Genomic DNA, 14,473 nt, shown 5'->3' on the forward strand with positions numbered 1-14,473 from the left:
AGCCTGACACCTGAGGAGAAATAGCAGATCATTCGCTCATGTTACGAAACATCCTGCCCGATTGAAAGTGTTTTCCGGAAACCGGAATCTTGCGTATCTGGGGCTATGCTCTTACCGACTCCGCTGTTCGCATTCATATCCTTATTTGGCATTCAGTTTCAACCTTCCGTGAAGTTTCAAGGCAGCACACACTCCGGTGAAACATTCTTTTTATATTCGCTCGTGGTGTGTCGTAAGGTGGTAGTCATTGACCGTGGAGCCAAAAACCATATGCGTGTCACTTAATTTCGAACTCATTAATTCCTCTGTAAGAGAATGGCGTGCTAACAACTGCTCGTTGACTTCCAATTAACTGCATTTCTCTCAGAAGTTTCCTAGCAGTCAGTCACTCTCTTTCTCAGCGGGATGTCGCCTGACAAGCCCCAGCTGCCGCCCTCTCCTGTCTTGTGGGACACAGTGTGAGTCACGGCCGAGACAGAAGACTTTTACGTCAGACGGCGGCAGCCGCAGCAGCCTCTGTGAGCCGAGTTCTGCTCGGAAGGCTTTTGTCTTCCGCACGCCGCGCCGCCTGCTGCGTTCTCGCATGTAATTTGCATGCTGGGCAATGAGATTATACTCGTCCCTCTTCCTGCACCGCGCTTTTTCTTTTCGTCTGCCGCTGAAACTCCTAGCTGGCATCGTCTTGGGCTGAGACGCCGCAGCGTCAGCAGGCTAAATCTGTCACGCTACGCTACGCTACTGTCTCCACAAGGAACCATTTCTACACTGCCGTTCTAGGTATTACGTATATTCAGAGAAGATGGTCACCGGTTAAATATGTACAAAGCAGGCTCCTTACGACGGTTCTGGAAAGAAAAAACCGTAATGAAAACAACTTCCATTGCCAGCGACCAAATGGACCTAGTCTGCCGCGGAAATCGAGGAAAAATTGCTGTGGGTCGACGAATCATACAGAAGAAACTTTTTATTCCTGTAAGACACACACACTCCCAAGAAGAACCATCCACATCAGAAATGCACAGACTGTGGGCCGCATGCGACCCGACCTTCTCCGTTCCTTCTTGTGATTTTTTTCTCCTCCCGGAAAGGAGAGAGCGTGCCCTTATAAAACTTAGTTCTTTTGAGTCCTGTCCATCTGGCATTGGAGAAGGGAATCCCAGCTGGAAATAATAACTTGGTGTCACGGCACTTTTTTTCGTCGTCACGGGAGGGGATTCGCGGCACAGGGTACTACCAATTCAGTACACCCCTGAACTACATGATTACTTCGAATGGTTAGAAATCTTATTGTATACCCAAACGAAGTCTATCATTTTATATTTAAGTAATGATTACTAGTGATGAATAATGAATATTTAGTTACATGTGCATTGGTGGGAACTGCATGATTACACTTACGTCTGTGGCCGTGCTGTGAAAATAGACGTGGTGGTCCGAAACTACTCACAGCAAAGAAATGCCGGCGGATATTGGAAGGAAATAAAAGTTTAAAACCCAAGTTGCTGGTCGTCTCCTCCATCAGTATGTTGGAACTTCACATATTTCCTTAGTGTTTTGCACTCTCGAATATCATATGGAAAAAATAAACTCCTAAATCTTTCTGTGAAAGCTCTGATTTCTCTTAGGCTGTCATGGTGATCATATCGCCCTACGTAGATGTGAGTCCACAAAATATTTTGGTATACAGAGCAGAAAGTTATCAAAACAAGCTGAGTGTAGGCAACGTCTTTCATGTATTTGTTGCACCCTTTCGTGGTATTCACCTGTTTGTGGAGTTTCTAATATCGAAAGCTGTTGTGCTTGTTCCAATAGCCGAGATCCAAATAGCAGTAGGTCTGTAGAACCAGCATGCCAAACTCATTACGGATTAAAAATTTGGCAGCAAAGACAAACATGATTACGTATCGCGATATTTTTACTGAAGGCAATACTTCAAAAATTTCTTATCAGTAGAAATCTTTCAATGAAAACGCTTTATTATAAAAATAGGAGCGAAGTTAATTTTTCTGAACTGTTTTTGAACTCAATAGTTCCATGTTACATAACTGTATGCTGGCAAAGAGCATCAGCAGTCCTGCTATGTGACAGCAAACAAATACACCCTTATGGACGGTCATCCCGTCTTCATAAATATCGATTGACTTTACGTGTTCTAATAAAATTGAAATGCTGCAGAAATTATTCTTTTAGTCACATACAGCTTGCCAGTGTGTAACGTAACACTTCTGAATCTCAGTTCTAATCTTGCTTATGTGAAACAAATGATGACTTGGATAGTAAAAGAAAATCTTAAAATAATAAGTCAAGATCGCAGTTAAACGCACAAAGACAACATCAGCAAAAGGACAAGGCTCGACTTTAACAGTGAGGTAATTAATGATATAGCGGCAAGATCGTTGGGTCATCAGATAAACCTCGAAACAGTTTGGAAAGAAACTTCGTAATAGCTGCTTAGAAGAAGAGAAAAGTTGTAAAGATTAGGATTGCCAGAAATGCTGATTGTAAATAAGAAATGCCGTAATATTTAAATATTTCTCCTATCGTCGTAGCGTATTTATTTCTTAAAACAATAAATTACTAGAATGGCGCGAGTGCGCGCTTGTGTATGTGTGTATTAGGCTCAAGATAACGGAACAAGATGAGTGCGCTGATGTACATTCGATAATTTCAGTTGATCGTTTAAAAAAATTGAGAAGTACGTAGATATAAATGTGACACCAAGAGCGTCGCAGGAATAAATCAATTATTTGGGAGATATAACGAAGCGGATGAGTGCTTATTTAATTAGTGTTCTGTATCTCAGTCAGTAAAAACGGAACCCTTATAGGGTCATTTTGCTATCCATCTGTCTGTTTGTCCGACTGTTAAAGACCTTTTCTCTCAGGAATTAGTAGACATATCAAGTTGAAATTTATGTCAAATATCCAGATCTAAGTTCTCTTGCCGATGCAAAATGTGAAGCTTATTAGTCAGTGCACTCAGAAGATACGGCTATTCATGTCACATGTTTTGATACTCGCAAACTCATTCATGAAAAGCTATAAGATATTTCCCGTTCGTCAAAAATCATGAAATTTGGCAAGAAGAAAAGTTTCATAGTACAAGTAAAAGGAAAAAAGCGTAATTGTTAATTGGTAATTATATGACACAAAAAAATTTGGTCATTTGTTATCCGACTGCTGTATGTCTGTCCCTCCGTCTGTTAAGACCCCTTTTTCACAGGAATGAAATTTTTCACGTACGAATGTCTACAATCCTTTGGCGGTGTAAAAAAGTTAAGCTCCTAAGTGAATGCATTCAGAGGGCATGTAGAATCATGGAATTCGGCAGTAAGAATGGTTTTATAGTACAAGTAAAGGAAAAAATTAGACAATTGTTAATTTGTAATTCTATCACACGAAATGAATATTTCTGTTGCCGTTTGTTTTCCGACTTCAAACTTGATATGGAAAAATTCTCGAAAGTCTAGGAATCCGTGGGACCGATACCTTACCAGTATCAATGTCGATAGCAGGCAAAAATTGTCGAGATCTTCGATTCCCGGAACTGATGAACTATCTGTATGCATAACCGAGATGGATGAACTGTCTGTATACATTATTAAGTTTGCACAGAACCTTCAGTGCGCGATATCTACTAGCACCTGGCCATTTTTTTTAAATGTGTGGAAATGCTATATTGTCCACGGACATGGCCAAACAGAACTTCGTCTGTTTTCTGAAAGGCGAGACATGTACCTTTTTGTTCTGCTAGATGTAAAGAGTTTCACAGACTTGTTGCCAACAACAGGTGTTGTCGCAGGAAGTAGTAAAGCCACTGCTGCTGGCTATTATCTCGCGACGTCGGCGTGCGGCGAAGGCCAGGGTGTGGTGAGCGAACTCCGTTCTGTAGAGAGACGAGAAGTTGTCTGTGCAGCCATCGCAGACAGGGGACTTACCACCCCAAGGGCCTACTGTTGTACGTACGATGAGTAGGTTACGCTTCACAGCAGAGCACAAAATTGAATTGCTTTGTGTCTGCTTTATTAACGATAAAATGCGCTGAAAACATTGCTAACCGCCGTGAAAATGGAGAAGAATTACAGGACCTGCTGAATGGAATCAACAGTCTTACAAAATATGGATTAAGAGTAAACTGAATAAAGACGAAAACAGTAGGGAGTAGCAGAAATGAGATTAACAATAAACTCCAATCAAAACTGGTGACCACAAAGCAGACGAAATTAAGGAATTCTGCTACATTGGATGCACGAGATAGGCGAAGCAAAGTGGATACGAACACTGGACTAGCAGAGTTAAAGAGGGCATTCCTGGCGAATAAGAAGTCTATTAGTATCCAACGTAGGCCTTAATCTGAGGAAGAAATTTCTGAGAATGCTTGTTTGGAGCACAGCGTTGTATGGCTTTGGAACATGGACTGTTGGAAAACTGGAGCAGAAGAGAAGCGAAGCGTATGAGACGTGATGTTACAGAAGAATGTTGAAAATTAGGTGCCGCGCGGGATTAACCGATCGGTCGAGGCGCTGCAGTCATGGGCTGTGCGGCTGGTCCCGGCGGAGGTACGAGTCCTCCCTCGGGCATGGGTGTGTGTGTTTGTCCGTAGGATAATATAGGTTTAGTAGTGTGTAAGCTTAGGGACTAATGACCTTAGCAGTTAAGTCCCATAAGATTTCACACACATTTGAACATTTTTGAAATTAGGTGGACTGATAAGGTAAGAGTGTCGGCGTAGAAAGGGTAAACTGGAAAACACTGACATCTGCTGGGACATACCACTAATTTGGTACTATAGGGAACGTCAGAGGGTAAAAAACTGTAGGGGAAGACAGAAATTGGAGTACATCCAACAAATAATTGAGGACGTAGGTTGCAAGTGCTATTCTAAGATGGAGAGGACGGCTCTGGAGAGAAGTTCGTGGCGGGTCGCATCAAACTAGTTAGAATGATGACTCAATAATAATAATTCGCTAGTCACTTGCATGTTGATCATATTCGTTATAGTGTTGTGCCTTAGCACTCCATTGGTAACGGTGTAATTAAGATACGAGTATACACAGCTGGAAATTGAAATAAGAACACCATGAATTCATTGTCCCAGGAAGGGGAAACTTTATTGACACATTCCTGGGGTCAGATACATCACATGATCACGCTGACAGAACCACAGGCACATAGACACAGGCAACAGAGCATGCACAATGTCGGCACTAGTACAGTGTATATCCACCTTTCGCAGCAATGCAGGCTGCTATTCTCCCATGGAGACGATCGTAGAGATGCTGGATGTAGTCCTGTGGAACGGCTTGCCATGCCATTTCCACCTGGCGCCTCAGTTGGACCAGCGTTCGTGCTGGACGTGCAGACCGCGTGAGACGACGCTTCATCCAGTCCCAAACATGCTCAATGGGGGACAGATCCGGAGATCTTGCTGGCCAGGGTAGTTGACTTACACCTTCTAGAGCACGTTGGGTGGCACGGGATACATGCGGACGTGCATTGTCCTGTTGGAACAGCAAGTTCCCTTGCCGGTCTAGGAATGGTAGAACGATGGGTTCGATGACGGTTTGGATGTACCGTGCACTATTCAGTGTCCCCTCGACGATCACCAGTGGTGTACGGCCAGTGTAGGAGATCGCTCCCCACACCATGATGCCGGGTGTTGGCCCTGTGTGCCTCGGTCGTATGCAGTCCTGATTGTGGCGCTCACCTGCACGGCGCCAAACACGCATACGACCATCATTGGCACCAAGGCAGAAGCGACTCTCATCGCTGAAGACGACACGTCTCCATTCGTCCCTCCATTCACGCCTGTCGCGACACCACTGGAAGCGGGCTGCACGATGTTGGGGCGTGAGCGGAAGACGGCCTAACGGTGTGCGGGACCGTAGCCCAGCTTCATGGAGACGGTTGCGAATGGTCCTCGCCGATACCCCAGGAGCAACAGTGTCCCTAATTTGCTGGGAAGTGGCGGTGCGGTCCCCTACGGAACTGCGTAGGATCCTACGGTCTTGGCGTGCATCCGTGCGTCGCTGCGGTCCGGTCCCAGGTCGACGGGCACGTGCACCTTCCGCCGACCACTGGCGACAACATCGATGTACTGTGGAGACCTCACGCCCCACGTGTTGAGCAATTCGGCGGTACGTCCACCCGGCCTCCCGCATGCCCACTATACGCCCTCGCTCAAAGTCCGTCAACTGCACATACGGTTCACGTCCACGCTGTCGCGGCATGCTACCAGTGTTAAAGACTGCGATGGAGCTCCGTATGCCACGGCAAACTGGCTGACACTGACGGCGGCGGTGCACAAATGCTGCGCAGCTAGCGCCATTCGACGGCCAACACCGCGGTTCCTGGTGTGTCCGCTGTGCCGTGCGTGTGATCATTGCTTGTACAGCCCTCTCGCAGTGTCCGGAGCAAGTATGGTGGGTCTGACACACCGGTGTCAATGTGTTCTTTTTTCCATTTCCAGGAGTGTACTTTGTTTTAATTGGATACAAACAAGTATTGCCCAAATAGCGAACGTTTCGCGGTTATCTTTTTCAGAAATTTTTGCAGTTTTACTCTTCGAAAGTATTCAGCGTGTCATACTGTAAGAAGTAATGTTTATAACGATAACTTAGTAAACCTCTCACTGACAGCGGGTAGTGCTACCGACATATAGCTATTTAAATACACATGATTTCCATCGAAGAATTACATTCAGAGCACTTCCTCTACATTAAATTTTCCTCCTCCTCCTCCTCCTCTTCCTTCTACTTATTCTTCTTCTTCCACTACTACTGCCATTACTACTAATACTACGGCCAGAGAATGTAAATCGAATTTCTGTTTCGTGCTTAGGGCGCGACTTGCCTAAAAAACCATTCGCAATGGCAGCATTCCTCTGCAGCTACGAAATTTGACAGTTTACGGGAAGTGACTCTTTATTGACACTATACAGTGAAAACAATTGCTCTTTCGTTCGAAATCGTTTCACATTGCCTGTCAAAGAAAGTGATAGCTCACTGATCTATTTCGCTAAAAAGCATTAATTCAGTGCTACAAATTATTAACAGAAAGCAAAAATGTTACGAAATTTTAGTTTGTTTTTAAGCCTTTACACACTGTTCTGCAATCTCGTAACATGAAATCCTTTTTTAAAAAATTGGTCAAGTGCGACAAGGACTTACGCGCGTGTGAGTGCCGTACAAACTTAATTGTGCATGAAGATAGTTCATTCACATCTCGATTATTTTTACCTGTTATGGATTTCGACACTGGCAAGATATTTGTCCAAGCAATTTCGGGACTGTTTTAACTGTAAGTTTTAAGTTTTGATTTTTTGTGTAATTTCGCGTTTGGTTTTGTAGTTCATGATAAGAATGAGTCTTAACAGACGGACAGGTAGTCGGATACGAGGTATAATTAGAAACTAACAATTTTCTGATTTTTTTGTTTACTTGTACTCTGAAAGCTTACTTCCACCCAAATTTCGTTATTCTAGGTCAACAGGAAGTAACCTATAGGTTTTTATAAATGAGTTTGCGAGTATATAAATATGTCACACAACTGATCGTATCTTTTGACTGCATTGACTTAGAAGCTTACATTTTGTAAATTGCTAAAGAGCTGTAGACCTTAGTATGTGACGTAAATTTCATCTCTATAAGGTTACCAGTTCCTGAGGAAAAGGGATTTTAACAGTCGGACGGACAGACAGATGGACAACAAAGTGATCCAGTACGGGTTCCGTTTTTACCGATTTTTGCCGATTGAGATACGGAATTCTAAAAACAGTTATTTTCACCCAAAACAGCCATGAGATCTTCCCCATTTCGTTGGAACCCATAAACCTTTTATTACGTGTGATGAAATCAATGTCAGACGAATAGTTCAAATGGCTCTGAGCATTATGGGACTTAACATCTGAGGTCATCAGTCCACTAGAACTTAGAACTACTTAAACCTAACTAACCTAAGGACAGCACACAACACCCAGTCATCACGAGGTAGAAAAAAAATCCCTAACCCCGCCGGGAATCGAACCCGGGAACCCGGGCGTGGGGCCGGCAGACGAATAGTGTCAATAAGTTATTATGGTTTCAGATGATATGCTGTAATCTAAAAGTTGTACACACAATACTAGATAAATATGTGAATTGGTGTACTTCGAAACGCAGACAAATCTTTCACTGAAAATTGTTGACTGAATGCCGGTGCTCCTTTTCTTTGTGTTTCCATTTGTTTAATATCAACTATAGGAAGTGGATTAGGTACGTTATACCGGATACCGGTACTGAGTAGCGGCGCAGAAGAGTCAGTGATTCGTTTTTAATAACTTCAAGTGTACTTTAATGGCACTAGGTGATACTTTTTTGAACTGGTCTTTATCAGATGAACTGCATTACCAAATAAAGAAGTGGATTACCAAATGAAATAAATATAGGGTGCTACTTAAAAAATGCGTTCTGTTGTTTATTAATGCGTAACGAAGAAAGTTCAGAAAAAGGCAGTCTTGATGGTTAATGGCTCTTTCGTACCTAAACAGAATTTCCTGGATATTTTTTTTTTTTATGTTGACTCTGTACAGATAGTTAAAATGGATTGTGTGTGTGTGTGTGTGTGTGTGTGTGTGTGTGTGCGAGCGCGCGCGCTGGACGGTGGTGCAACAGCATGCATTGTGAATGTTGTCGGCAGGTGGCAGACCGGCGTAGGCCTGGACGGCGCGGCAGGTTGGCAGCGCTAGTGCGCGTGCGCGCAGAGGGGGCGTGTCGCGAGTTGTGCTGTGGCGGCTCGTCTGCCCCGCGGCTTCAGCAGCGGCCGGCGGTCGCCCGCGGCGCTTCTGGACGCTCCACGGAAGGACTCCCGCGCTCGCCAAAAAGGTACCGTAGCCCACAGCGCATCCAAATTGTTCACTGAGTGCTCTTCCGCAGGCGCGTGCACCGCTCTACCAGCAGTATTTCCCCGCGCCTTGTCACAGCAACAGTTCCAAACTTCAGGATTCTCCTTTTTCCCACCACCGCAGGCGAGAGAGCTGACTTTTTGCACGAGTACCTTCTGTATTACTACTGGCGTACATTGTTGTTTATTAGCCTGTGCTCTCGAGAAATGATGAATTTGCGTTGTGTTCCCGCTGCTTGTAATAATAATAATTATTTACTCTTACTAAAATATTCCGAGCTGATATACCGTAGTAGAATGAATTTCTAGAGGGAAACCCAATGTTTCGACCCATTCCCGGTGGTCATTATCGGGGGGGGGGGGGGGGGGGGGGTTGTAGCTCGTCTGTTCTGCTGCACATCCTAAACTCGCTATTGTCAGTCCGTCACTAGCAAGCCAGGGTTTGCTCGGTTTCGTTTAGAGATTTATCCCATTACCGATATGTGTGGTGTTGGAGTTAATTTCTAATGTATCTGCTTGGTTTGTCCAGTCATCGTTGGTACGCCGCATGTCAAAGATTATGGTAGCGTTCTGTTTATTATACTCGCACTAGAAGTCGCAGACGCTACAGTCTGAACTGTCGGCATCGCCCACTTACAGCAGTTGGACAAAAATACGGGAACACCGCGCGAAATGCATGTCTGGACATAAATGCAGATGCTAGCCAGGCCTGCACGTTGTGGTGTTGTATTTGACCACGAAAGGTACCAAAAAAAAAAGTGTTCAAATGTGTGTGAAATCTTATGGGACGTAACTGCTAAGGTCATCAGTCCCTAAGCTTACACACTACTTAACCTAAATTATCCTAAGGACAGACACACACACCCATGCCCGCCGGGACCAGCCGCACAGCCCATGACTGCAGCGCCTTACACCGCTCGGCTAATCCCGCGCGGCCACGAAAGGTACCTGTGCGATGTCGTCTTTACGTTGCATGTGTCGGTTGGGTGATAACAATATTCTTTGTAGTTGTGCGTGCATTATATCATAGCGAAGTGAATTCGAATGTGGACAAAGTTTTGCTACTCGTATGGTGGGTGCTTCCGTAACCAAGGGAGGCGAAGTGTTTGGCGTTTCAAGAGGCACCAGTCGAAGATTCATACCGCTTACAGGGAAAGCGGTAAAACGTCATCCGATAAGTTGCAACGCGGAAAAATGTGTGTGTTGAGTGATCGTGACAGATGGTCGTTGAAGAGGATGGTGACGAAAAATAAAAAAGTCATCGCAGAACTGAAGTCGCACTCGCGAACCCTGTCAGCACGAAAACAACATGATGGGAGCTCCATAAGAGACAATTGCATGTCTATCTGGAATGACAGACCACTCATCAGTGATGCCTATGATCGAAATAAGGAAACATCGTACTCAAGCCTTAAACAAGGACTGTGGAGAAATAGAAGAATGCCATTTGGTCTGATGAGCCTTGAGACTGACACGGCCGGCGTAAGACTGCGCATTTATAGGATGGTCAACTGACGATCGAGCTTACGCCCCAAAAGTGAAAAATGGCGGGGATTTGGTGACGATTTTGACAGCCGTAGCATGGTATTCTGTAGGCCCCATGGCCAGTCTACGAGGTCGCATTACTGCCAAGGAGTGTGTATTTTGGAAGATCAGGTCTATCCCGTGGTGAAATGTTTGTTCCCCAGTGGTGATACCGTGTTCGAAAGACTAACAGGGCCCCTGTTCACGCAACTAACATCATCCATGACTGGTTTTGTGAACACGAGAATGAATTATGGCATCTCTCCTACCCACCAGTCACCGGATCTCAATGTTATTGAGCGTTTGTGGTCTAATTTGAAGAGAAGGGTACGTGATCGCTATCCACCTCTGTCGTCGTTAGTTCATCTTGTCACTATTTTGCTGGAGGAATGGTATGCGATTTCCTTGAAAACCATATAGGATCTGTATTTATCCATTCCAAGATGGCTAGAAGCTGATTTGAATGCCAACGGTTTACCTATACCGTATTAGAGAGGGTAATGTGTTGTGTTTTCGGTGTTTTCATATTTTTTCCACCCCCGATCCTACACTACTACTAGTAATAATAATACGACCGATGTTTGCCATTAGGATTTCGATTCACGCGGAGCGCATGCGCGTAAGGAACTTTTCTCTTTCCGTACATGTCGGCTCTCTAGCAACGGACATTTCCAGCAAGACTTGAAAATGCTGGCGGAAGATTGTCTTAGGAGAGGACGATCGTTGAGATTTTTGATGATGTCTGTGAGGCTTTGTACAACGTGGTCGATTTTCAAACCTTGGCAGATGTTGTAACCTCCCCCTCACTTATCGACCTTTACGACAGTAACGATTAAATCGCGTGTACCTAATGGAAATTTGGGAAAAGCAATAGTCACCGAAGTTAATCTGTCGGTAAAGAGGGAGGAGAGGGTTACATCTAAATGAAAGGAAAAATGCAAATGAAATTGGTGGAAATTAATTTTGAAAAAGGGTAAAGTTAATAAAGAAAGTAATTGTGCGGTCATTATGTTAACAATTAACGGGCGTTAATTAGATATTTGAGATTTGGGGGAAATCACGGTCGCCAGTCCTATGGACAACTACTATAATAACTGAAAAAGAAAGGTTATTGCACATATAATTAGCACTAAAAGCGTGGCAACTGAAGGTTGACACGTGTTGTGTGAAAACTGAATGTTTGTCAGAAGTAATAAATTTCGCTACACTCTGACTTAATTTAGCAAAAGAATTAATAAAATCGGAAAATTGAAAGTTAATTTAGTGACTGAAATTAATAGTGAACTTTGTTTCTCAAAAGCAACTTGAATCTACGCAATTTGGAACTAAGAGATTTAACTTTGAACTTGAATTAAATGATTTAGAACAATTAACAATAGTAAAATTTAGTACATACCAAGCTGAGGTGCAGTCACATGTAAGCTAAAATATGGTATCAAAACTCGCACTCTTTAATTTGTGCTTGTGTAATCTAAATATAGTTCATAGCCAGCTATGAATACTTTAACTGAACTTTGAAATTAAAACAGTGAAATGGAATGATATTACTTTAATTCTGGCGTTTGAATTTCAACGACACTCGGATTCATTTCACGAAAGGAAGGGACCTTGCTTGGTAATGCAATTGGGACAATGAGCAACAAAGGTTCATGCTAAGTTGCTGTATTTTAGTGATGCAAAAGGAACCGTTTGAAAAGCTGAGGTCTGCCATACAGTTCTAAAACTTGCTTTCAGTCTTCCTTGTTGGTTGATTGAAGGTTTGAAGTCGCCGATCGAGGAGGTGGCGACAATGACTCATTGTCGGCCGTAGCTGTTGCAGAAAGCCGGATGTTGGCGCGCCTTCTTCTCGACACGCTCACCAGGCGAAACGGGCTCTTGATGTGTGCCTGCTGATGTTTCCTGTCGGCGACACCGTGCCAGAAACTATCATAGCAAGTCGAGCGAAATTACGTGCTGCCAAACCTCGGAAGCGCGGCAACTCGCGGGAGCGTCACTCAACACACCTGCTCCACCGCCCTACTCCAGTCAGACTCCGCTCTGCCCGCGCTCCACGCGGCAGAGTTAACACTTCCAAAGATCCTAAACACTTTGGTTCTCCACACGACCTATCGATGTAATCGTTCGATAGCATAGTTTTCCCTAGGCAAATACAAATAATACTTACAAAAGAAACCAATTATACATCGACATAAATGCATAAACACACACACACACACACACACACACACACACACACATATATATATATATTGTAAAACAATTACAATATATAAAGACACAGAAATGTCATATCTTTAGGTAACAAAATAAGGAAAAAATTTATAGTACAATAGATGGAAATAGGAGGATATTCATTTCCGGCGTTACAATGTATTGGCACATCTTATAAAATACTAAAATAGCCAACGATTCGGCCGTGTGGCAGCGGCTTTCCTCAGGGCATAGACTAATTAGACGCTGAAGTAGGCACTGCAACAGGGCCAAAACGTCCAATATTTCAGAATTTCATCATTTTGGTACAAGATTACGGGATAGTACACTTTCACGGATTTTGATGAGACTAACACTGGCAGCGGAACTCAAAAAATTTAGAGGTCGGTCAATATTTGCCTTAGTTTGCTATTTCAGCGGCTGATGCTGTCTTGTTTAAAAAAGATATGTTGAATCGCTTCCATTTCGTGCGGAAGGTCTTCATTGTTGTAGCTGCTTGCAGTTGAGAGGTTTTGTCCCCCAGTGCAAAGATAACAGGATCGTGGTCTGATTCTGGATCGTCTATGCCTGATTGTTCAGACTCCCACGGAATATTTTTGCGTAAGAATATATCCTGTACGTTTACATCTACATGTGTACTCCGGAAATCAGTGTGAGTCGTACAGTAGTGAGTACTTTCCATTATTGCACGTATTAAGTCCCCCCCGCCCCCCCCCCCGCCCCCCCCCCCCCATACGCGCATGGAGCGCTGGAAGACCGGTTGCTGCGAGTGCCTGTAATTAGTGTAAGTTTGTGTTCTCGGACCCAATGGAAGTGGTGCGAAAGTAGAGGGTTCCACTTTGTAAGCAAGCTTTCACGATACAGTGTGGTAGTTAACTTCTTTCAACGTTTCAGTGACACTCTCCTGCGGGTTGAAAAAAACTTGTGAACATTCGTGCTACCCTTCTCTGTGTACGTTCACTATCCTTTGATAGTCCTATTTGATATCGATCCCACACGGTTGAGCTATTTTGGAGGATAGAGCGGAGAAGAACTGTTTTGTAACCAATCTTCTTTGTAGATGTACTACATTTTCCCCCATCCTGCCTAGAGGACTTGTAGTACACCACCTGCTTTACCTGCGACTAAGTCCTTGTCATTTCTTTCCATATCCCCATAAACTGTAACACGTGAGTATTTTTTCATCAGTTGACCGATTTCATTTGTGACTCATTGGTACTGTAGTCATAGGGCACTACGAGTACATTCTTACTTATTGTGAAGTGTTACTGTCGTATTAAATTGTTACGACGAAAATGAGTGGAGACAATCCGTACCGAAACCATTCAACACTCTTTTCATAACTTCTACACTAAGACCGAACCTTCATCCAAACCACAGGTAACATTTCAGTCGACCCTACGTACCAGTTCTGATTCTGAATCGCCAATTCGGCATGTAAATTATTTCGTCCCTATATCCTACAAATTCATAAAGAAGTAACTAGCAGTACAGTGAAACCTTCATTATTTAGACCCCCAGCTGTGCTGGACAGACACCGAAACGTAGTGGGTCTTACACTCATTGGATGTAGATGACGTGGATATACAGGATGTAGTATAATTAACAGAGGAAACTAACATCGATGTGAAAATATACGACAGCACAAGCAAAAACGTTATGGTAAACATGGGTCCACTACCGAGCTGTTTGCGATATAATTCCAGATTTGTGGTTACTTAGCTATGAAACATGGTTTTTCTTAACATAAAATTATTCCCATGGAGTTACATTTTCCTGGAGATATATGAGTCTCAGCTTTATCTTCGATAAGGATAGAAGCCGAGGTAATGAATTAAAATTTGTGCCAAGGCCGGAAC

At 43.7% G+C, this 14,473-nt stretch overlaps 1 long non-coding RNA gene across 1 annotated transcript in view; it reads left to right on the top strand.

Annotated features, from left to right (window-relative positions):
* LOC126253096 (uncharacterized) overlaps positions 1-14,473 on the top strand; it is a 1,024,558-nt gene that overhangs the window by 471,109 nt on the left and 538,976 nt on the right. The window contains exon 2 of the long non-coding RNA XR_007545902.1: positions 8,676-8,860. This is a non-coding gene — a long non-coding RNA (uncharacterized LOC126253096). The remainder of the gene's footprint in view (positions 1-8,675; positions 8,861-14,473) is intronic.

This window comes from Schistocerca nitens, chromosome 4 (assembly GCF_023898315.1).
Source record: "Schistocerca nitens isolate TAMUIC-IGC-003100 chromosome 4, iqSchNite1.1, whole genome shotgun sequence".
Taxonomy (NCBI): Eukaryota; Metazoa; Arthropoda; class Insecta; order Orthoptera; family Acrididae; genus Schistocerca; species Schistocerca nitens.